This window comes from Topomyia yanbarensis, chromosome 3 (genome assembly GCF_030247195.1).
Source record: "Topomyia yanbarensis strain Yona2022 chromosome 3, ASM3024719v1, whole genome shotgun sequence".
NCBI lineage: Eukaryota > Metazoa > Arthropoda > Insecta > Diptera > Culicidae > Topomyia > Topomyia yanbarensis.
This window is the reverse complement of record NC_080672.1, coordinates 153299467-153323526: the sequence shown is the minus strand read 5'-3', so window position 1 is coordinate 153323526 and position 24060 is coordinate 153299467. Positions and strand designations below refer to the sequence as shown.

The 24060-nt window shown below is 38.3% G+C and overlaps 1 protein-coding gene across 2 annotated transcripts in view; it reads left to right on the top strand.

Annotated features, from left to right (window-relative positions):
- LOC131692883 (kinase D-interacting substrate of 220 kDa) overlaps window positions 1-24060 on the top strand; it is a 139617-nt gene that overhangs the window by 2567 nt on the left and 112990 nt on the right. The window lies entirely within an intron of this gene.

Genomic DNA, 24060 nt, shown 5'->3' with positions numbered 1-24060 from the left:
TTTCGGGTCGGTGTGGTCTGTTCGAATCGAACCAGGCGGACATTCGTTTCGAGCAAACTTTATGTGGATAAATATTGCTTACGCCTTTATTGGCAGAGATTTTTTTTTAACGAAATCCTAAAATACCTTCACTGGTATAGCTACTCAAGATAATAATAATAGAAAAAGTAAGGGTTTGCCTGGCCCATAATGTAATGAATATGTATATTGACTAGAACAGGGATAATCGAGTTATGTTATAAGATAGAGAAGAAGCAGCACAGTTGTAGGAAAAGTATTCGCGAGTAAGGACTAATAATACTGATAGTATAGGGGTAGGCGTAGCGTAGTTGGTAAATCGATTGCCTTGTACGCAGCGCACCTGGGTTCGAATCCCGACCCCGCACATAGGGTTAGAAATTTTTCATAAGAGATGTTTCTAATCCGAAGAGGCGAATGACATTAAGGTTAAAACCTCTATAATCGAAATAAAAAAAAACTGATAGTATGTTTACCGTTTCAATTAATAGTCGATTGATCCGCTTCGGACCTAGGAGACAAAAAGGAGATTAGGAAGAGACAGAAGCGGATTCAATGCGAAATTTGCCAATATGACGTTGACCTCAAGGCGATGGTAGAATGATTTTCCATAGGATGACAGACTAGATGACACGACGTTACACGCTCTAAACTTGCGCTAAATAGTTTGTATGTATGTATGAATGTAAGCCCGTATGTATGCCTGTATGCATGGATGTGTATAGGACCAATGTATCCCTGAGCAACATGGAAGGACACCTCTGAGCCGCCAAAACGCTCATGGGAAGCCGCGTGCGCGGTCGTAGGTGTGACCATAAAGCACTGCACACACTGTTAAGTCCAACGGATAGACGATAGGTGTACAGTTAATGCACATAGGTTGCAGAAATAGGTTGTTGAGACAGACCCGATTGCACACTGATAAATAACAATAACAAATGTTTATTTGACATTGCATTTGCAAAAGCTTTTTTACACCGGGGTTTCTTTTTTTCATAATATGTTACAAAACTACCACGTTATAGTAAAATTCACTTCCTAATACAAAAGTTCTAGTTCTGAAATTTTCAGTTTTATATTATAGAACTGTTACAATTATGAATCTAGAACTGTACTATAGAAATTCTAAACGTGTTTCAAATGAAGCTATAAAGAGAATAGCAGCGTATACCAGTTTTAATATTTGAAATAATAAAACAATACGCAAGGTGTTTGTTTCCGTTCCAGTTTTGCTTTGACCCTCCTATATAAAATATTTTGCTGCTTAATATGCCCTATGGAATTTGAACAACATCCAATAATAATGCTTGCAAACCTGGGATGAAAACCAATCGATGTTTTCTCTTTGTCATATGGTTTTAGTGCCAAAAACACACCACGTATATCCACAATGAGTCAAAATCTCCCAATTGTGCAAACATTTTTTCGTCGGGTGTGCTTTTTCCGAAATTTTTTTAGGGATTCGTAATGGTAAATAAAAAATTGTATTTTATTTTTCTTTCTTTTTCTTGAGTTTCTGTTTGAAAACACTTCCGGTTTCAAATTTTTCTGAAGCCGAATATAGTTTGCAAGCGAGTGTATCATAAAGTGGATAGAAACAATGATAGGTTCGAGTATTTTTCACGGTTTTTGCCATTTGATTTCTAGCTTCCAAGAACTTGTTATGCGCGGTATGTTTTTCAATTGTGGTATAAGTGAAATCGATATTCTTAAAAAACTTTTTCGCCCAATCATATAAGAGTTTTGGTGATGTTATGTGCTCATTTTGCAAACTGGACCGGTAAGCGTGTCTTTTCACTGTACCGCCAATCCCGTCACACGCACCTTTGCCGTGTGAGGTTGCGAAAAAATTCCATTCTACCTCCATACCAAAATGTTCTTTATGATTCATTAAAATAATTATATCAAATTTATTTTTATACTGTGAAGCAGCGCCGTCCGAGAAATACAAAAAAAATTAATTTTATCTGAGCCAAATTTCTTTTTCAAATGAACTATAAGTTTTGTATTGAAAGAATGCACTGCATTTGCATTGTGGCGTAGATGTTCAGAAATTATGACGTGATTGAGATGTTTTAATACAGTATTCTCTCTGAAATAAATGACAAATGGATGCAACGTTGCCTGGACATTAGCCCCATGTTGAGATTGAACGGCATCTTTAACTTGGCAAGTATAATTTTCAGCGAAATCCAAAGTAATTACAAACTCTCCTTCGTTAATTGTATGTTTCATTTGATCGGAATAAGTATTTTGGGCTTTAGCTAAAAAAATATGTTTCACAACTGCAGGTAAATCATTGATAAGAATTTCCAGGATTTTTTTCCGTTGGCAAAGCTTGAAGTATTAATTCGCATCTAAAAAATAATTAATTTTAAAGAGTGTTCTAAGAGTGGATAAAAGATACACAACTACAATATTCTATTCAAAACTAACCTATCAGTACTTGACCAATGTTTGAACTGTATCTGTGATACTTCAATGTTTTCTGGAAAATGTTTCAGATTATTAAAAAGGGATCATTCATAAATGACGTAGCATTATATGGGGGAGGGGGGAGTTTTGTATTTTGTGATGATGTGTGATGACAGGGGGTAGTGGGTCATATCATGCTACGTAGCTTTACCCGTTTCATCTAACTAACATCATCTTTTTCTTTTTTTAAATTTTTTACGAGATCAAGCGGGGGAGGTTTACCGTCAAGCTACGTAATTATCACGGGGGTATTTAGGGGTTTGTGACGAAATGCTATGATGGGGGAGGGGGTGTTAAAAATCACTCAAAAAATGCTACATCATTTATGGATGATCCCAAATAGTAATTGGTCCGGGGCAGTTTTCACAATTCGAAAAAAACATTTCGAATCAGCAGGTTTGCAAAGCATCTCATGAAAAGCATCACGATATGTGGTGTCAAACGTGAAACCTTTTCTTTGCAATTCTTGTTTAATGGCAACGAATTTCAACCTCATATTTTCGTATATATTATATATACACACACACGCATTATGAGTACCCGTCTACCCTGCTAGGATACATTCACGAGGTCGATGTCGTCCAAATATTGCTACTGACACTTCGGTTTCTGGATACTTATCTTGAAATCTCTTGTGCAACTCTCTGATATTGTATAGAAGTAATCTTTTCTGTTCTTGAGTGCGTTCACCATTTTTCACAACAGATTTGTAGTCCTTTCTACCCGGCTTAATTCGGCAATTATCCTCTGACAAGTAAAAACGTTCGATTTTTTCTATTGAGTTCTTGTCGCCCGGTCTCACTTCTTTAGCTTCCTGGTTGAAAACAGTCCCATTTGATTTTGCCGTCTTTGTTTATTATTTTCCACCAGCTAGTGATGTAGTGTTTGTGTCATGTGCCGTGTACGTACATGAGCCGTAGAAAAGTCTATAATACCAGCCTCCAATTACGTGTAGGATGAGAACCATATCCGCAATTGATATGCATTTTTTTGCATTCAATACCATCCTACGAGGGACGCCAAAATTATTCATAATTCTTTTAGTACTCCACTGCAGAGGTAGTGTAGTCAGAAGTGCAATTTTTCCGTCTCTGGAATGATTTTGAGAAAGAGCCTTTTTCAGATCATTGATCCAATTGTCCTCCAAAGTAGACCTGTGCGCCGCCGCGCCACGCCGCCGCCGCCGGTGAATTTCAACAAACGCCCCCGCCGAAAGGTAGACCGGCGGCGCACCGCCGACGCATTTTTCTCACGCCGACAATTCGCGAACTTGAAAATCATTAGCTCATAATTTTATCCACAAATCTATGAACATTGTCTATGGTCCGAATATACGACGTTAACTGATTCATGATTTATCACATATTGATCTTTATTTGGTATTAGTGGTTGTGAATTAGATCACTAAGTTAACAAAGTCTTGATATTTTCTCGAAAATCATTACACGGCACTCGGAATATAATTCATGGATCCATTCTTGCTTTGTCAACTGGTTATGATTGCGAGCATATAAGTTACAATTCACCATTCGTGAAATGGTCCACAAATTCAAAAAAAAACACATCCACTTTCAAGATATAGTTGATTCCTTATATGTTAGACACGATTCACTAGTCGAGCTCGTGAAACTGTTCATGATATAGTCCATAAAGTAATACATCTTTCACATAATCTTAATATACTTACGTAAACAATTACAAAGAATTCAGACTATTATTCATGGATTATTCGCTCTACTCTTTGGTTTTGAAATTTCTATGTGAGCTATTGTGTACAACTGCTAGCAACCAGTCTCATAGGCGCGAGTATTAGATACAAGGAAACTACTAGGACCTGTAACCAGGGTTGCCACTATTTTTCAAAGAAAATCTGGCAGCTCAATTAAAAATATCTGGCAAAATCTGGCACTTGACAGCGACCTCATAGTCATCGAAATTTGGCATATATTTTAGTTTTCGTAGAATGTGCATCAATCGATTTTTGTAAAATTTGGGACATTTTTACCCAAATTTCCAAAATGTGTATGTAGCCGCTTCCAAAACTTAAAAATCTGACAGAATGAGAGATTTGTCTTTTTGTCTGGAAGCTGCCAAAATCTCTGGCTGTGCAAAAACCTCTGTCTGTGCTAGATAAATCTGGCATAATGGCATCCCTGCCTGTAACCCTGTTATTCTTTTGTTAAGATTCAGTGTGATTTTCGAAATTAAATGAAACTGCGCTGAGCACCAAAAATACATTACCTAGCCACAATTCATGTCCGTGAAATAATTACGAAAACTATAAGACACGTGACTCTGTGTAAAAAATCCGACGGTAAGCTCAAGACTAAAATATCACGATAACACGACGAGAATTTACGAAAATCGTTGCACAATCGTTCAATTCTTGACTTTTTCAGTCAATAAAGTTAATATAAATCAATGTATCATCAAGTTATGAACTAGAATCATAAAAATATGAAACATATTCAGGTACAACCACCTACTAAACATTTGAGTATAATGGAATCTTTTTTTTGCGTGAACTATTTTGTAAAAACACAAAAATTATTTTCAATACGAGGTTTATTTATCATTGATTGAATCGTGACCTACTTTGAAATTTTTTTCTTGAAGAATAGTTGGGCAGAGTGATCTTGACTTTTAGCGACATTGGTGCACTGATGTGGCGATGCAGAGGGTAAGATTTCTGGTCGCATAAATTAATCGTGTAATCTAGCCCCACTCAGGAAAGATTTTCAGTGGCAGTTGCATCAGCCCGGTATCACAGACAAAGAATTTTCATCACTAGTAGGTAAAACGGTCGATTTCAATTACAAAAATGTACCATATCAGCGAGCGTGGCGTTAGTGAAAAGATTTTGACACAGAGCTAAATGCGTTACTTAGTTTCTGCACCCATCCGAAAACGTTACCGTCTTTTTCATCTCATGCAAACCAAAACAAAATGGGCTGAAAATGTGAAACTCATTCTTGTCGAAGTGAGCAAGGCGGGAGTTGTTCACAACCATTTCTTAAGTTACAACACGATGCCGATCTGTGAGTAAGCACATAATAGGATGTTAGTAAATTAATTGATTCGGTGTATCGAATCTGAATAGATGTATGCAATGGATTAGAATTTGAAGATCCCCGGAGCTGCTGGAGAAATTGGCGGTGTGCAGGTGCAACGAAAACTAGAGATACGCTCAGACCATTTTCAATCAGACTTGTTTAATGATCAGCTTCAACCCAACAGAAGCTAAAACATCAAGTCGTGGAATTATTATGAATGATAGTAACTGTATACATATTTAGGTTTCGTCAGGGTGCAGATCTGTATGATTCCAGCACATCGAGCATACTTTGCATTCAAGATATAAGCAAATCTTACGTTGAAAGAAAATGTAGTGCCATGGAATCGAATATGCCTTATCATCGCGGCAATTTTGTACTTACAAGAAGTAAAAGTAAACGCCAGCCTGTAAAATGAAGTAATCCCAGCAAAGTTCAGCCGAAATTGAACTGGAAATCTGGCTTGTTCCAGTTCGTACACGGGATCCAGTGGCACAACCGACTCTAACTAGAATCGGATGTGTCACTGTAGCAAGAATACGAACTGGAACCAGCCAAGATTCCGGTTCATTTCCGGCTGAGCTTAACTGGGATGTGTCTACCTTGAAAGGTGTCCTTACACGATAATTAAAAGTGATATTTCTGCGCAGTAATGCCATTAATAACGCCTCCTGTTAGGGTACCTGGTATCTGCAGGAGCGACGGTAAAGAAGACTAAATTGAAACAAAAAACAATGAAACGACAACAAGAATTAATTTCCTCAGACAAAACAAAAACTGTTTTACCGTTGCTTAATTTCCCAAATATAGAACAATAAATAATTATTATGGGTCATTGAAATACAGTCGTTACTCTGCATTCTTCAAATTTGTCAATTGCAATCATTATTTCATGCGAAGTCGTAGTATGCGACATCGACAATTTTTCTATTTCGTTCTTCAAATTTTACAACTGTAAAAATAGTTCCACCTTTCACCTATTATCTTGCATTTCGCAAGCAGGGTGGACACTATTAGAGCACCAGTTAAAAATTTTTGATGTTGTAGCGAGAATTACATTTTGTGCAATGTGTTCAACAGATGTCGCTAGTACATTGGGGACCATTCATAAATTACGTAACGCTTTTAGGGGGGGGAGGGGGTACGACAAGTTGTGACATAGGGGGGAGGGGGTGTTAACTAGATCGTTACGTAACATGTTTTCATCGAAGAAAAAAAAAATTTTCTTGGAATTTGTTACGTAACAGGGGAGGGGGGATGGAAAAATTTGTGACAATTTGTTACATAGGGGGAGGGGGGGTCAATTTTGGGCAATTTTTGCGTTACGTAATTTATGAATGGTCCCTTGTGGGCGATGATTTTTTTAGAATTTTCTTCAAGCTGTAACGTCTGTTTGTATGTGCCTCATACAATAGAACCCGAAAATTTGGGAAAGGAATTGCACTGCCAAGATTTTTTTTTAGTTACATAGGTGTCAATATTTGTTACGCCGACACACGCCAGCGCGCCGCCGCCGATAGGGTCCAACGGCGTGACGCCGCCAACGCCGCCGGCCAAATAAGTCGCTTACGCCGCCGCCGATTAAAAATGCATCGGCGCACACCTCTACTCCAAAGAGTTACTCTTGTCCGGAATTTCGTTAGAAACAAAATTAGTAGATCGCCGTTTCCATTCAGGATTTTCATAATCTAGAATCGCAGTGTGCTCATCGATTCACGACAGCTGCGTTAATTTTTGTTCTATCTGGTTGTCATTTTCGGAAGATTGTTCGAAACTATTTTTTAATTTTTTTGAATGCGCAGATTTATTGCAGCTTTTCATTGGATGCTTTATTTATTAGTGTTTGACATGATCTGCACATTTTTGCATACAACTTTTAGTGCAACTAAATTAACCAGAATAGGAGTTACACACATTTAGTGTGTAAGCAAAAAGAAAGTAATTAGTAGTATTAGTGGTATGGTATGGATAAGAAAGTAAGTAAATACTTTTGACAGCTGAGAAATCAGCCTCTTATTCTGCTCACGAGTCCAACAGTAAAGTTCGTTCTTTAAGGTGAAGATATGTGGAACCCACGTTGGTAGGCACCGGCTCGCTTGTTTACATTGAGAAAAACTGAAATCTGAAGTGAAAATTCAAACGCACAAATGAGAGTTTCCAAACATTTTCCTTTGGTCATCTGCACATTGGCAGAAAATTTGAAGTTTTGTTAGTAAACGATTAAAGTTTCGCGAGTGTTTTTGCAGTGGTGTGTGAATTAAGTGCATTTATGCAATGAAAACGAGAAGAAGAAAAATAAGAGTGCTTCGAAAAGAAACCCCAAGTGAAGAATGGTGATATTTTCGCACAAAATAGGAGCTACAGATGGCATTCCGTCATAAACTCGGATTGATTGTATAGGAAAATGCTCTAGCTTCCTTAAGTAGCAGTTTCGTGGCACACCAGCAAGGTTAGTGTGTTGAAAAACGTATTTTTATATTTGCTCATGTCAGATACATGGTTAGGCAGGGGAGAGGGGTGTGTGCGGCGTAGCAGCTATGTTGTGGCTCGCATGCATAATGTCCTTAACTTCTCTCCTGACTTAAAAGAAACCCTTTCGGATAGTTTACTGTGGTGTTCCCCTGTGGTCCCTTCAGTGCCGTAGCAGATATTTGGTAGTGGCGACGAGGCGAACTGGTGGTGCGGATCGGTCACCAGGATCAAGATACTGCGGAAGGTAATAGACGGGGCGAGTCTAGCTGCAGTAATACGCAAAAACGGACAGTTCCCGCTGCGCATATATATCCGGACGGTTTCAACTGGAAACCTCCACGGCGAAACGGACTGTTTCCGCTTTGGAATTTCGGACGCGATAAGTGGCGACGAAGCCAGTCGGTTATTTAGGGTGATTTTAAATCTATTTCCCAATTTATTATATTTGTCAAGAATGCGTAAAAAGAGCTTTCAGTTGTAAGTAGGGGTTTGCCCACTACTCGGGTTCTTGTTTGCCCGGCGAACCCTTCTTTTCAGGGCGGCCTAGGTGCTTCTACAGAATTTCGGATTTTCGTAACAACAAAAAAACAAAAGTAAACAAACAAGTAATTTACTAAATTTACCGACTTTTATTTCTCCGCTTCTCTACTTCACTGCTGCTGCTGCTGCTTGTGATGACTGCGGAAGGCGGGGGTTTATCCGACCGGCCGGGACTCCGACGGCCGAGTTCTCCTGCTGGTATCGTTGGCTGCTATCGCAGCGGTCCTTTACAATTAGCTAGGGAGGTGAGCTTTGCTCTTTTGTTGGAACCTCCCTAGCGACAGGGCGACTGATCGCCGGGCCCACTCACTCCCCGTTAATGCCCAGGTAGATACCGCAGTAAACTACCTCAGGTGGATCCGTTGTCCTACCTGCTTCGCCCTCCTTTGCGATTAACTGTGGAGGAGAGCTATGCTCGTTCGGCTGATCCTCCACAGTGAGGGCGGCGTGGTGTCACTGGGTCCTTTGTAATTAGCCGGGGGAAGCGAGTAGCTCCTTTGCGATTAGCTTCTCGTTCCCGGCGACCCAACACCGCACTATACACTGTGCCCGAACCACGGGCTGACACTTTCCGACGGTCTTAGTTTGCCGTCGCACGCGCGCACTGAAACTTTTCTCTAGTGGCGGAAACTGTCCCACAAAAACTTATTACGGACGTCTGTTATTCGCCGTGGTTCGTCACTTTCTGTCTCTTCACGATGGCCGCCTTTTTTACTCTACCCAAAACAAACACCAAAACCAGCACCAAAAAAAAACAGTACCGCCGCATAACTGTCATCGATATGTGCAGCATATCCAGCACACTTATTGCAGCAAGAGGAGAGCGGTGGCCTATCTAAGCCCTATGTTTCTTGTATACAAACATAAAACAAAAATTACTACACCTATCTGATTACACAAAACCGTTCACAAACGCAAAACTATATAAAAATTTACAAACTAAATGTGAACGGTATCGAACAGCGGTGAGCATAACTTTAACGTAAACAATACACTCTACGGAGTGTATACGTAAAAAAAGGGTATATTTCCACCCAGTGCTAAATTGTTACCCTGACGGGTTACACAGTATCCGTATAGATATTAAATCTATCCATGAATTAAAGTGATTTTTTAAATAGTTTTTTGTAAAATTTGCGGTTGAAGTAAGTTGGCACAGGAGGGGCAAGTTGGCGCTACTATTTACAGTGCAAATGTAGTCATCAAATATTTTTATTTTTGGAATTCACTCTAAAGCGAAACTTTGTGTATCTCGTGAATGCAGGAGATATTTACTTCGGTCAATCGCCCGAAGAATTTCAAAAATATACTTTTGTATATGGAATACGCGTCACAGTAAAATGCCGGGGTATTGAGACTGAAATATATTGGCAATTGTCGGTTAAAATACAATTCTATTGAAAAGACATTCAGCACGATATTTTGATATAATTGATTGATTGATTGATATAATTCATACATACCACCAAATTATCCCGGGGCTGGGGTAAATATGCGGGTTTACCGCGTCACACATTTTCGTCTATAAAAACAAAGACAATGCAACAAACACTTTGATAAAATTCAGGGATGTTGGCTACAGCCGCATATTCTATTTTGCAAGATCTATCTACATCAAAGCGCTAAAAAAGGGAAACAGAAAACACCGCAAACCAGCCCCGGTGTCCCCTATAGTTTTTTGTTTAAAGTGAGTCAGCGTCTACTTTCGTGGTAGTCGTGGGATCAGGAATCAGGAATCGTGGTAGTCGTGGGATACGTGCTAAGTGAAATAAGAATGTAATAGACATTTCCACAATTCTATTGAATGGGATTTTCGATTGATTGACACCGGTGTAGTGGATTGCACTGGTTTTGCACTTTCTAGCAGAAGTGTCAATGAAACATACCCAGTTTTCTGCACTTCTGCTAGAAAGTGCAAAAACGGTGCAGTTTCAGTGCACTCCACTACACCGGTGTCAATCAAACGAAAATCTCAATAGTTTGGATAAATGAGAAAGGCGCAATTGCACCACTACATCGAGCAAATTTTACATTGAACTTCCATAAAAATGTCTTATGACTTTCAGACATAAGGATTTTAAATGGATTTTATAAGTCTGTCTTATGATTTGGAGGGGAAATTTTCCAAATCCATATAAGCAGAAAACAGTAGAAATAATGATTTCAATAGAACAGTCTTATGAAATTCATCACAATGTTCGAATGAAAGCCATATGTTTTTTATGTATGGATATTATTGTGCATTTATATAAAAAATAGAACATGGCTGGCATTTTTCGAGCATTTTTAGTAGACAAAAAATCAACAGTAAAAATCAACCTTGAGAGGATATTAGGTTTTACACCAACCGATATAACCCCACAAAATGAGCCGGATGAACTTCGTTTGACAATTCTCGGTGTTTTCTTCACATGGGAGTTACGTGAGCTTGAATATAACATATGGGCATCCGTTGCACTCGAACTCATGAAACCGTGTTCAAGGTAGTTTCCATTTAACTACGACAAAAATCATAAATCAACGTTGACTTTAATTTACTTAAATTTAAGTTAAATTTACCTTATCTTGAGTATACCCCAAACAACTCAAAAGTACCTTACTGCACGGAAGAACGTGACTGAGTCGAATCTCTCGTTTTGTTTTTGACAATGAGTTTGTTTTCGTATGAATATTTTTCTTGAAGAATTTTGTTATCGGACAAGTTCTGGTGTTTAAAAATTCATTTAAGATAGTCTTTTCGTTTCAAGGTCGTTTTCCACATTAATTTCAGAGATGCTCCTCTGTGTGGTGAATTGCGTATTGGAACAGGTTTATTTTGCGAGGAAAGTTTGTACCCTATAATCTCGCTGCATGCTGGGGCAGGGCTACAAACTGGACTCACGTAGGCGAAATATTTCGAGAGTATTGTCTTCGCGAATCGGTACGTCCTGGTGTAGAAGATAATATTCCGGTCGTTATTTCTGCGAGCTTGCTCAAGGTTTGTCGACACCTTTGAGTTGAAGCTAAATTTTTGTATTTTGTTTGAATGTGGGTTTGAATGGGAAGTATGAATGCGTAGTGCGAATGGAGTTTCAACAGTCATCGAGAAAGAGCGTTTATTAATACTTTCTGGGATTTCTTGCTTTTGTCAAGCGCTTTACACGTTATAGCTATAGTTGGTTTGGCCTAAAGCCATTTTTACCGAATTATCCCCGAATTACATTGAACACTTTTTTAGAATAAGATTTTCAAAGTTTCCTATGTAAGCTGGTACCACCATCAAAATGATACAAACCTGATAAAAATGGGTGCAAAATTACTTTGATTTGCCAGTCTACATCAATAATGATTAACCAAAGTCGCGTTGACCACATTGGCCACCTACGACGGTTCTTGATTTCAAATAAGCAGGAATTGAAAAAAGCTCAAAAGGGGGAGTATAGGAAAATTTCAAAATCAAATTTTTGTTGATGTCAAATGTCTTTAAAATGCGTGAAACGTCGGGATTTAGCTGTAACCACCTCGAATTTTTTTTTAGCGTGAATTGACTTTTTTGGGTTTTAGCACATTTTTGCCTTTCTCATATAGAAAGGTTATGCAATCACTTTGAAAATCGTCAACCTAATCCAGGCCATTTTTTTACTTATATAGGTGTTCTGTATTACGACAGGGGCGTAGCTAGGGGTATGCAGGGAGGGATCCCCCACCACATTGCAAAACCTTCCCTGAGCCAATTCCTCAAACAATGACATTTCCCCATCAAGCCACTTCCCATCAGAGCCCCCCACAGATCCCCCTCAAACGTCCACCTCATGCACTCTCTTCAGACCCACCCCTCTCTCATCACCTTCACCCAGTAGGTATACCAAGATAGGCTGGGGGTGGTTCGGTTATGGGTTATTCATTCCCTTCACACACACCCGCATGAAAAAATAAGTTAGCCGAAAGAGAACATTGAGTTAATGCTAATTAAGTTAATTAAATATTATATATTTTTGTTTCAAGCATGGGCGGATCTAGAATAAAATTACTTAATGGGTCTAAAATTTCGATTTCGAAATGAACACATTCGTAATATGCAATAACCTCATTCAATAAAACAAGCGAAAAATTTAGTTTGAAATAATTTTAAGTTTGAAACTACTTTAAAATTGAAACTAGTTTAAAATTTCTTAACAAGTTGAAAATGTTTGGTGGAGTCCGCCGCTAGTTTTAAGTGTTTCAGTGTCGACACATAGCATCTCAAGTTCGTGGCTGTCGATTTATTGTGTGTAAGTGCAAATCGTACTGAATATGGTCATTCCACGTCAGATTTACAACCAAAATTTTAATTTCTTCCAAAAATTTTTCTTGCATTCTTTTGCTAAAAATAATCGACGCGTATTTTTGGTTTGGCTAAATATGATATTTTTTCAATTTATTAGTTTTTGAACTTTTGAAGTTTATAAAATTGAACATTTTTCAATTACTGATAACTCGAAAACGATTCGATATATGGAAATAATATTAAATAAAAAAGTTGCGTTTTCAAATGAGCTTACCGAAAAGAAATAAATTTTTTTTGTTGTGTAACTTATGAAATCTGCAATTATTAGAAACAAATGGATTTTTTTTAAAGTTGGGCCTCATTTTTTTGAAGTAGAATACTTCTAACGTTTCAATATGGGGGTCCCTTTTCAAAATTTTTTGATGAGATTTTCCCAGTTTTCACATGCGAATAACTTCCGTTGTACTGATCGAAACCGCTATATTTTTGCACTATCTGATCGGAAATATGTGCACGTATATTGTATTTGATTCCGTAAAATGTACGTCTATTATATATAACGAAAATAATGTATTTTGTAAAGGTGGTAATTATCTGCACAGATTGGTCCGTACAATTCAACCAAGCAGCGAGCGTGACTAGGACTGCCTCTTTGTTATCCAATGAACTTCGCCAGCTATAAAAACGGTACAAAAGAGAAAATTCGTCAGTTTGCTTTCTGACCTCGTAGTATCTGCTACGTTTTGTGTCAGCTCAAACTCATCGGTTGGAATATATTCAATGACTGCCGCCAGGCATCATTCCATCCAATGATGCACAGGCATGGCATACATACAATGATCAGCACACATCGCAGAAAAAGTAGAACGATCTTTTTTCAAGGCGCGAATTGCAAGTGTGCGCATTCGAAGGGGTGGTTGTGTGCGAGAGACCCCGCTCTCTTGCTGTTTAAATTATGCGTGGGCTCAGATAAATTCATCATTTGGGTAATTTGATTTTGGCAAGCGGTAGTGCGATTGACGATGACGATTTTAATAGCAATGGTTGTTGTGTTGTGTGAAGATAATGTTGGCTTATTTGATACTGATATATGTTTCTGCCGTTGATTTGATACTCGGGGCAAACTGGGACAACTTTTTACGTATCATCTGTGTATATGCTGATATAAACACAGTTTAATTGTATAACTGCTGCATGTATGACGGGATTTGTACATCCACATTAGGACCGGTTTATTTTATTTTCAGCTAAATGATTTTACTTATCTCGCAGTTCAACTCCATTAAAAGTAATGGCCTTGCACTATATTCGTTGTTGGTTATTATACGTGGCAATTGCAGGGTTATTGCGAAAACTCCACGCCAAGAAACCTGCTTGGTGAAGGTTTGAACATTAGGGTGTCCCAAAATGACATCATGTTAAAAAAGTCATCGGGCTCACTTCTTAAATGAAAGGTTAGGGTATTAGGACCACTTTCTTCTTCGGAGTGAGCTTGCTAAAACGCTTCCTACTGGTGGCGACTTTTGATTTTTTGAAAAATGGGCCGTGTTGATTACGCCACATCGACCAACGAGCCCCATTTGCCCCGTTCATAGAGTGACACCGATAGTGTACTGAGGGTGCACCAGCCGAGGGATCGTCAGCGATGGTGAAGGTGACCTACCTAGCTTATATCGATCGAGCGCAAGTGACAGAGAGGAAAAAGAGAACAGATTGATAACGTGCGCAGTGATAGCTAGGCGTCCCATCGTATATTCTGTTAAGTAATTGAAATCTAAGGTTTCCTATTGAATATATTGAAACTTAAATCTAATTAAAATATCTAGGTGAGAAAATACTTGAAGAATCTTAAACTTAACTTAAATTTATTGTAATACTAATTAAAACTAAATCTTAACCTAAATTGAAATAATAGCTAAGTACTGAAGAACAATAGTACGGACAGGTGGCTGGTTGCTGCATATAGGCAGCTCGTGCATAATTTAGGGTAAGAACTCAGAAAATTTACTAGTATTTATATTCTAAACGAAATATTTTACTTGTTCAGAATCAATATAGCTTGAAACTCCGTATTGCGCTGTGTAAGAACACTTGCGAGAGCAACTATTAGGTGAGTTATTATAACTGTAGCCATAGCCATCTCACCTAAGCATATTTACTACTAGATTCCGCGAACTTTAACAGTTGCAACGCGTGATTATATGTAAAGGTTATACGGAGCGTTGTACGACAAAAAGAAATACTAAGCGTAAGCACAATTCGTTTACAATCTTAAATCTACAACTTACATCTACTTACTTATTTCCTAGGAATTTTATAATCTAAATAAACATTTATTGAGGATTGATAAAATTGGATTATTTCTTGTCGCTGCAGCGTGAGTAACATTATAAAATTCGCTTAGTATTTTTACTTTTTTATTGGATTTTGTATTGGACTGTTTGCCCGGCATCTTCTCAGTTCCAATAAGAGGAAGCGAGTGGAACGTGAAAGGGAACTTGAGACGTTCTTTCTCGATTGTAACCGATTGGTGGTTGCCCTTGACCGTAAGCGATGTGCTCTACAGGCTGCGAACTTATCGGCTGCTGTTCATTAGTCAATGTGGGCTGAAAATGGGCCTCACCTCTATCACCAATACGGTCCGTACCCTCTATCCACTCCTCTATTTGCGATACTTTGTCGACTATTGACCCAACTTCATCCTCCTCACTATCGCTTCTGTATTTGTCGAGTATGGCGAATTTCATGTCCAGAAACCTCTGCTCCAAGGCTTTAGTCTCTTCCAGTTTGCGTAGCTGCAACTTCATCTCACGCCTTGATCGACTTCTGCTGGTACAGGTGCTCGACCTTGTTAGGGTATTGTTAGATCGCACAGATATTATATCCTCAGATGGTTCAGGTTCGTGTGTCGATTGTTGCTGTGGAGAACAGATATTGTCCGGATGGAGAGGATTGGTACTGTTACTAGTTCCACAAGACGGGCAACTCCAGTCTGTCTCTGAGACTGCTTCAGTAACATTTGCGCACGTGAAATGATACCAGTTGTCGCAGGAGTCACATTGGACCATTCTGCTATTATCCCGTTCATCGCACAGGGAGCAGTGATTATTTCGTGTGGACCGGCGAACTTTGTTTATCACGTTGGCACCCGCGGCGCCTTGCTGGCTTCCTGATCTCGTGTTAAGTACAGGAACATTCATAGCAGTGTTGAAAGAGAGTCCAAGTACTCGTTCAGGTTGCGTGTTGATGGCTGTTGCATCGGTGTTAACAGCAACGGCATTAGAAATGGCGGCGGTACCCTTTGTCTGAATCGTCAGCTTAGCGGTTTATCTGCGATTCCGACAAGGAGCTAATATAGAATGTGCGCTTGTGGCCGCCAAGACGAGAGTGGCTCCACTTCGCTTCTTGTCCATTCCTCGAGCCGAACTTCAAGCAGCTGTCCTCGGAGTGCGACTAACGAATGCCGTCCAAACTGCCCTGAGCTTTAAGGTGAATCAGCGGTTCTTCCACACTGACGCCAGGGACGTGTGCTGCTGGCTGATCTCTGACCATAGAAGATACAGCCAATATGTTGCCGTTCGAGTCAGTGAAATTCTGGAGAGCACGGAAGTATATGAATGGCATTGGATATCGACCAAACAGAACGTAGCTGACTTGGGTACTAAATGGAAAGGTTTCCCGGATCTCAGCTCGCAAAGTCCGTGGTTTCGGGGATCCTCGTTCCTATCGACACCAGTAGAAGAGTGGCCTATAACTTCGCGGCGGTATGGAACAACTGACGAAGAACTTCGTCCTCATCTACTTACACACATTGTTGCACCAGAACCGTTGATCGCGCTGGAGAAATTCTCAAGCTGGACGACGCTATTACGCCGAACTGCAGTGTTCGCTCGGCAAGCTTCCAACTGGAGACGATTGGCGAAAAAGGAGCGACCACTTAGTGGACCACTCACCCACGAAGAACTGGTCAAAGCCGAAAATTATCTGTATCGCATAGCCCAAGGCGACGTGTTCGCGGACGAGGTGGCAATCCTGAAGATTAATGCCTTCTCCGCAGAGAAGAAGCGAATACCGAAGAGCAGCTCAATCTACCGTGTCTGTCCTACACTGGACAATCAGAATCTGCTTCGAGTTCAAGGCCGGACAGGGGGATGCAAGTACATCGATGTAGATGCCTCCAACCCAGTAATTCTTCCCCACGAACACACCATAACAAAACTCGTTGTGGCGCACTTTCATCGGCAGTTCCATCACCAAAATCACGAAACCGTGGTAAATGAACTACGTCAGCACTTCTATATCCCACGATTGAAAGTTGTCTACAGGAGAGTGCGTAGGGAATGTCAGCAGTGCAATAACGACAGCGCAACACCCTGTCCTCCAATGATGGCTGACTTACCAGAAGCACGGCTGGCTGCCTATACTCGTCCATTTACTCACACAGGTTTGGATTATTTTGGGCCGATGACGGTATCAATCGGTCGTCGCACTGAGAAGCGATGGGGTGTTCTAGCTACCTGTCTCACTACTAGAGCCATCCATCTGCAGGTCGCATACTCACTATCGACGGACTCGTGCATTATGGCTTTGAGAAATATCTTCAGCCGAAGGGGAACACCTTCGGTAATATATAGTGACAGAGGCACCAACTTTAAAGGCGCTGAAAAGGTTCTCGAAGAGGCGATTCGGAACATAGATCAGGACAAATTAGTGACCGAGTTCACATCAAGGCACACCGAGTGGAGATTCAATCCACCTTCGGCACCACACATGGGTGGGGCGTGGGAGCGCTTGATCAGGACCGTGAAGCAGAACTTGAGTAAGGTTATAGCGTCAAGGGTAGTAACCGCCGAGGTACTCGAGAACGCACTGAATGAGGTGGAGAACATAGTCAACTCTCGACCGTTGACCAATATTCCCGTTGATGGCGACCTCTCTCCGGTACTAACCCCTAACCATTTTCTCCTGCAATCCTCCAACGGGTTGAAACCACTAATCACTTTCGACGACAGCTCTCGGGCCTTGAAAAACAACTACGAAACTTCTCAAATCCTTGCCAACAGTTTCTGGAAACAGTGGCTCCGAGATTACCTTCCGACCATCACGAGAAGATCCAAATGGTTCGTGGCGATGAAGCCCATCGAAGTTAACGATATTGTAATCGTAGCCGATCCAAAGTTCCCACGAAACTATTGGCCAAAGGGAAGAGTCATAGCAACAAAGGTTGCCTCGGATGGACAGGTACGATCTGCAACGGTGCAAACTGTTAGCGGCGGAATTTACGAGAGACCAACAGTGAAGCTCGCAGTGCTTGATGTAGGCGTTCGTAGTAATGCGTCGCAGAAGAATCTACAACGAATTACGGGGGGGAGTGTTGATTACGCCACATCGACCAACGAGCCCCATTTGCCCCGTTCATAGAGTGACACCGATAGTGTACTGAGGGTGCACCAGCCGAGGGATCGTCAGCGATGGTGAAGGTGACCTACCTAGCTTATATCGATCGAGCGCAAGTGACAGAGAGGAAAAAGAGAACAGATTGATAACGTGCGCAGTGATAGCTAGGCGTCCCATCGTATATTCTGTTAAGTAATTGAAATCTAAGGTTTCCTATTGAATATATTGAAACTTAAATCTAATTAAAATATCTAGGTGAGAAAATACTTGAAGAATCTTAAACTTAACTTAAATTTATTGTAATACTAATTAAAACTAAATCTTAACCTAAATTGAAATAATAGCTAAGTACTGAAGAACAATAGTACGGACAGGTGGCTGGTTGCTGCATATAGGCAGCTCGTGCATAATTTAGGGTAAGAACTCAGAAAATTTACTAGTATTTATATTCTAAACGAAATATTTTACTTGTTCAGAATCAATATAGCTTGAAACTCCGTATTGCGCTGTGTAAGAACACTTGCGAGAGCAACTATTAGATGAGTTATTATAACTGTAGCCATAGCCATCTCACCTAAGCATATTTACTACTAGATTCCGCGAACTTTAACAGTTGCAACGCGTGATTATATGTAAAGGTTATACGGAGCGTTGTACGACAAAAAGAAATACTAAGCGTAAGCACAATTCGTTTACAATCTTAAATCTACAACTTACATCTACTTACTTATTTCCTAGGAATTTTATAATCTAAATAAACATTTATTGAGGATTGATAAAATTGGATTATTTCTTGTCGCTGCAGCGTGAGTAACAGGCCGATTTTGGATAAAATTTCAAATGTATGCCTGTTGAAGTGATCCTGAACTGTCTAAGATTTTTTTCAGCATTTTTTTATTTTTCTGGAGATCCAAACGGAACAGTTTGGTTAGTTAGTTTGTACAAATTTTGAATTATAAGAGCGGCAGAGCCATTAAAACTTAGTAAAAAGTGAAATTTTTTGTGCTTTTCAGTATTTTTTCTTCAAAACTGGGTATCTACAAAATTTTAAAAGTACAGAAAACACTTTATATAGTTGAGCCGAATTTAGGGGCATAATTTTGCTGAAGAAAGTGTATAGCTACGGCTAATGGGGTATAAGTTATTTACGTTTTTGTTAAATAACCTTTTGACATTTTATGATATTCATAAAAATAACACTGTTCTACAAAATAAAACAACTTAAGTGGGCTTAGTCCGCATATCATTTTTCGGAAAATAGAAGGAAAATGATGAAAAATTGCGTTTTTCGCTTGTCTCTAGTACATCAGAATCGGCTTTTATGAGCATTTGACGATTTTTTTTAAAAATATTTTCTATATTAATTGCCTCCTAGCGGGCTTGAAAATCACTAAAATTAAACAAATATGTCGAGTTAACGGCAAGTTATGGCGTATATTTGAAGGTTGAATTGATTAACGTACTTACATTTTGTATATAAAATCTTATTTTCATGTTAGGAACTTTGAAGTGGAGAAAAATGCAGAAGAGTGAGGTGAGTGTTGAAAAACTGATATTTACTGTTTAGATCACATAAATCCGATATAGTCAAATTTGGGGCAAATATCCTCGAAAAAGTTTTACAACAGAATACAGCGCATCTTCTGACACAATCGTTTTGTTGAAGATGCCTAGAAGTAATTATGGAGAATTAACTCTTTAAAAAATAATTAGAGACTTGGCGTCATTAGCAAAGTTATTATTTTTATAATTTAAGTTACAAAAAAAAATCATCAGATGCTCATTAAACCTCGTCCTGACATACTAAAGACGTACAGAAAACGTCATTTTTCATAATTTTGCTTCTATTTTTCGAAAAACAATGTGTGGTCAAAGCACATTTGAACTGATTTACTTTTTGGAACAGAATTATTTTTGATAAATTGCTAAAAATGTCAAAGGTTATCTAACAAAAACTTAAATAACTCATGCCCCATTAGCCATAGCTATACACTTTCTTCAGCAAAATTACGCCCCTAAATTCGGCTCAACTATATAAAGTGTTTTCTGTACTTTTAAAATTTTGTAGATACCCAGTTTTGAAGAAAAAAAGCTGAAAAACACCAAAAATTTCACTTTTTACTAAGTTTTAATGGCCCTGCCGCTCTTATAATTCCAAATTTGTACAAACTAACTAACCAAACTTCTCCGTTTGGATCTCCAGAAAAATAAAAAAATGCTGAAAAAAATCTTAGAAGTTCAGGACCACTTCAACAGGCATAAATTTGAAATTTTATCCAAAATCGGCCCATTTTTCAAAAAATCAAAAGTGATGTCATTTTGGGACACCCTATTGAACATATTATGTATAGGATATTCGCCTTAACTCTCTAATGCTGACATTCCACGCGCAAATGCACTTCTGCTGGCTCTTAACTGTAGGGTAACTACTATTGACAGTAAGTCCAACTTTAAAGTTTCTAAAAATATTCAGCAGGACGAATGCATTTTGGTCCCACTATACATATGTGTTATGAAATATTCAATAATCAGGGCCGGTGGGTAATATGGGTAGTAAAGGTAGTACTTTCCACTTGAAAATAATTGAGTTGGTAATTACCCACTCGAAAATTTGGAACAAATCTAACATTTAAATTTTGTCACGCATGTGTCTCGGGTGCACGTTTGAAATTTTCGAGGTATGATCACAGACTAACAGACATAACACTATGAGGGAATTCCTTCAAAAAACATCGATCCGACAATTTTTCCAGAACACTAGCTCCATCTTTTATTCACAGTCCCAAACACTTATTTACTGGTGGGTTACCCCTCAGGTTTGGGAACAATTTTTCACTAGTGGTCTATCCCCCATATGCTTCTTCATATGTCAGTGGCGCCATAATTTCAAATGTGGCCACAGTCCCAACTACAAATATATTTAAAATGACCGTTAAAGCGGGCGAAGCTTTGTTTTTGAGTGTTATGTCTGATAGTCTGTGGTATGATCAAGATTCCATTTTCACAAACGCATCGCAAGTGTTTTATGTGAATGTAATAAGAGCGTATGTAGAGGTAGATGGGGTAAAATACACTCCTAAGAAAATATAATCATAACTTAGCTATAGACCATCAATTGGGAGAATTTAATTAATAATATCATTTAGCCAACATTTTACTCTGAAATCACAATCGCTTTGCAAAATATTCAGGAACACGAAAAATATTAGATTTTTCAAAATCATAATTGCTCTTTGAAAAATGGGTAGGGCAAAACGCACCTGTGAAGGAGTAAAATGCACCACAACAACGGGGCACAATACATCATAACAAATATCGAAAGAGTTGAGTTTATTGCAGAAGAGCGCAAAAATTGCAGCATTCCAATTAACAGCCTAAGTGTATTCTACTTCATTTCGGTTATGCCTTGTTTTAAGTTTATAATTGTAATATCTCGCAAAGTATTTTGATATCTACTCCCAAATTTTTGCACAATCTTTTTAACATGATTCTTAATATTAAAAATAAAATAAAAAGTAAAAAAATTGGCCCAACTTTAAAAAAAATTCAATTTGTTTCTAATAATTGCAGATTTCATAAGTTATACAACAACAAAAAAATTTTGTGAATTTTTTTCGGTAAGCTCATTTGAAAACGCATTTTTTTTTGTTGAATATTTTTTTCCATATATCGAATCGTTTCCGAGTTATCAGTAATTGAAAAATGTTCAATTTTATAAACTTCAAAAGTTCAAAAACTAATAACTTGAAAAAAATAATATTCAGCCAAAACAAAAAATACGTGTCGATTATTTTTAGTTTAATTTGAAATGTTGTGCTTTTTTATCTTTAGCACAATTTTTTCGGATGTCTAACTAATTTCTGGCAGATTTCTTGCACAAAATTAAAAACCGATTCAGAATCCTGGTCGTGACAAATGAAGACTTTCTTTATGAAATGTGAAGACATTTGAAATATATAGGTACCTGATACCCCTGCCTACATCATAACTCAAAATTTAGATAATCATGTGAAAAGGGCACAAGTGCAAATGAGACACGCTCTGTGTTTACATTCTCTTTCGATTATTATGGTGTCATCACAAAGCTTTCCAACATTGTTTCAATTAATATCGAAGACTCTGATGTCGTCTAGGATATTATGTTAAGGAGCAAACGTAAAAGCGGCCGAGTTATTGACGGAAGAGAAAGTAAACAGAGACTCTCATTTGTACTTGAGCCCTTCCACGTGTTTGTCAAGAAATCTATACCAATCGTTTTAAAATTTCGCACAGCGGGAGCTTTTTTTCTCGATTTCAGTTTTTTTGTAGCACTTTGAAGCCAAAAACCTCATTTTCTCTAAACTAAAATTAGTTAACATGTTATTGTAAAGTATAATAATAATAATTTTGTAAACCGCTCTTGTATTTATTTTGCACCACATTTTTTCGAGGTGCCTCCTGAAGATTCACATTCACTCGCCCAATTTTCAATATTTTACAATGAAAATTTGGGGAAATATTGTTCAAATGATGTATTATTGTATGGAAATTGACCGAATAGACCAACCTTGAGCAGCAAAATTGTTCTATGATATCAAACAGAAAACTAATTCTGCTATCAGTGAGAGCATTGAGATGTAGAATTTTTTTTGATAACAAAATATAATTTTTTTTGATAACAAAATGTAATATAAAGTGAATAACTTTGATGTTTCACCAAAGAAATATAAACATAGAAAATTCTTCTAAGAATCGAATAGCAAAATGAGATCAAAATTTGATGTCATATTTAAAAAATCTAAAACTGATCGCAAAATATGATTTCAATTTGATGCTATTATCAAAATATGATTTCTACTTGTAATTTTGATGTTCGATTTTGCTCGGGTAATGGGCCTATTATATGTAATAGCGAGAACTTAAACCATCAGTTTAACAGCGACATGCGACCTCTAGTTGTTATAATCTCTTTTGCAGCAACACACTGTGATTAGTACCAATGAACTGTATTCAACCAATTAGTACCAATGAACTGTAATTTAAAGATATTAGAACGTGGGATTTTGGAGAAACTATAATATTGTAGTTGTAAATTGGATACACATTTGATGCAGAAAAATATGGGGGCAGTTTGTAGAAGTTTATTCAGATACCTACTTGAAAATTTATCAATAATATTTAAAAAAACTGTTCGCGCCCGTACACTTTACTTGAAATTGAAACTCTTTCTCTCACTACTGTCTGTTTCACTCGTTTTGACAGAAGATTCCCTACTGATCGCAATCGGAATGTTTTCTTTTAGAATTTAAGCGCAAATGTAACAACCGACTCGAAAACCGATTAATTCAGGGTGGGTTGTTGCCTTCGGTTGGAACTCCATCATAAATCAGCCCATATCAGAGATTCCAGATTTGAAGATTTGTCTTCATTTTGAAGACATTTGAAATGTTGTGAAGACGAGTTTTTCATTTTGAACACAAATTTCTTCGGATGTCTGACTGATTTCTGTCAGAGTTCTGGCTCAAAATCAATAACCGATTCAGAATCCTGTCGGATGAAGACAAATGAAGACATTTTTTATAAAATGTGAACACATTTGAAAAAAGATACATGGTATCCCTGGCCCATATTCCGAATCTCATTCCGGATATAATTTACTGGGATGAGTATATTTGATGGTACGGACATCTATGTGTCGTCATAAAGAAGCTCTAGTTTCATGTACATTGCCGCAAGATGTTCAAAATATAGAAAAGCGCATCCTTTCATAGTTTCATATAACAGCAGAAGCGACATAAACTACCCAATACGAAAATCGAAATTTATTACGTCATAAAATTAAGCGAGTGTGAGAGCAATAGCAATAGAATATACTTTTTC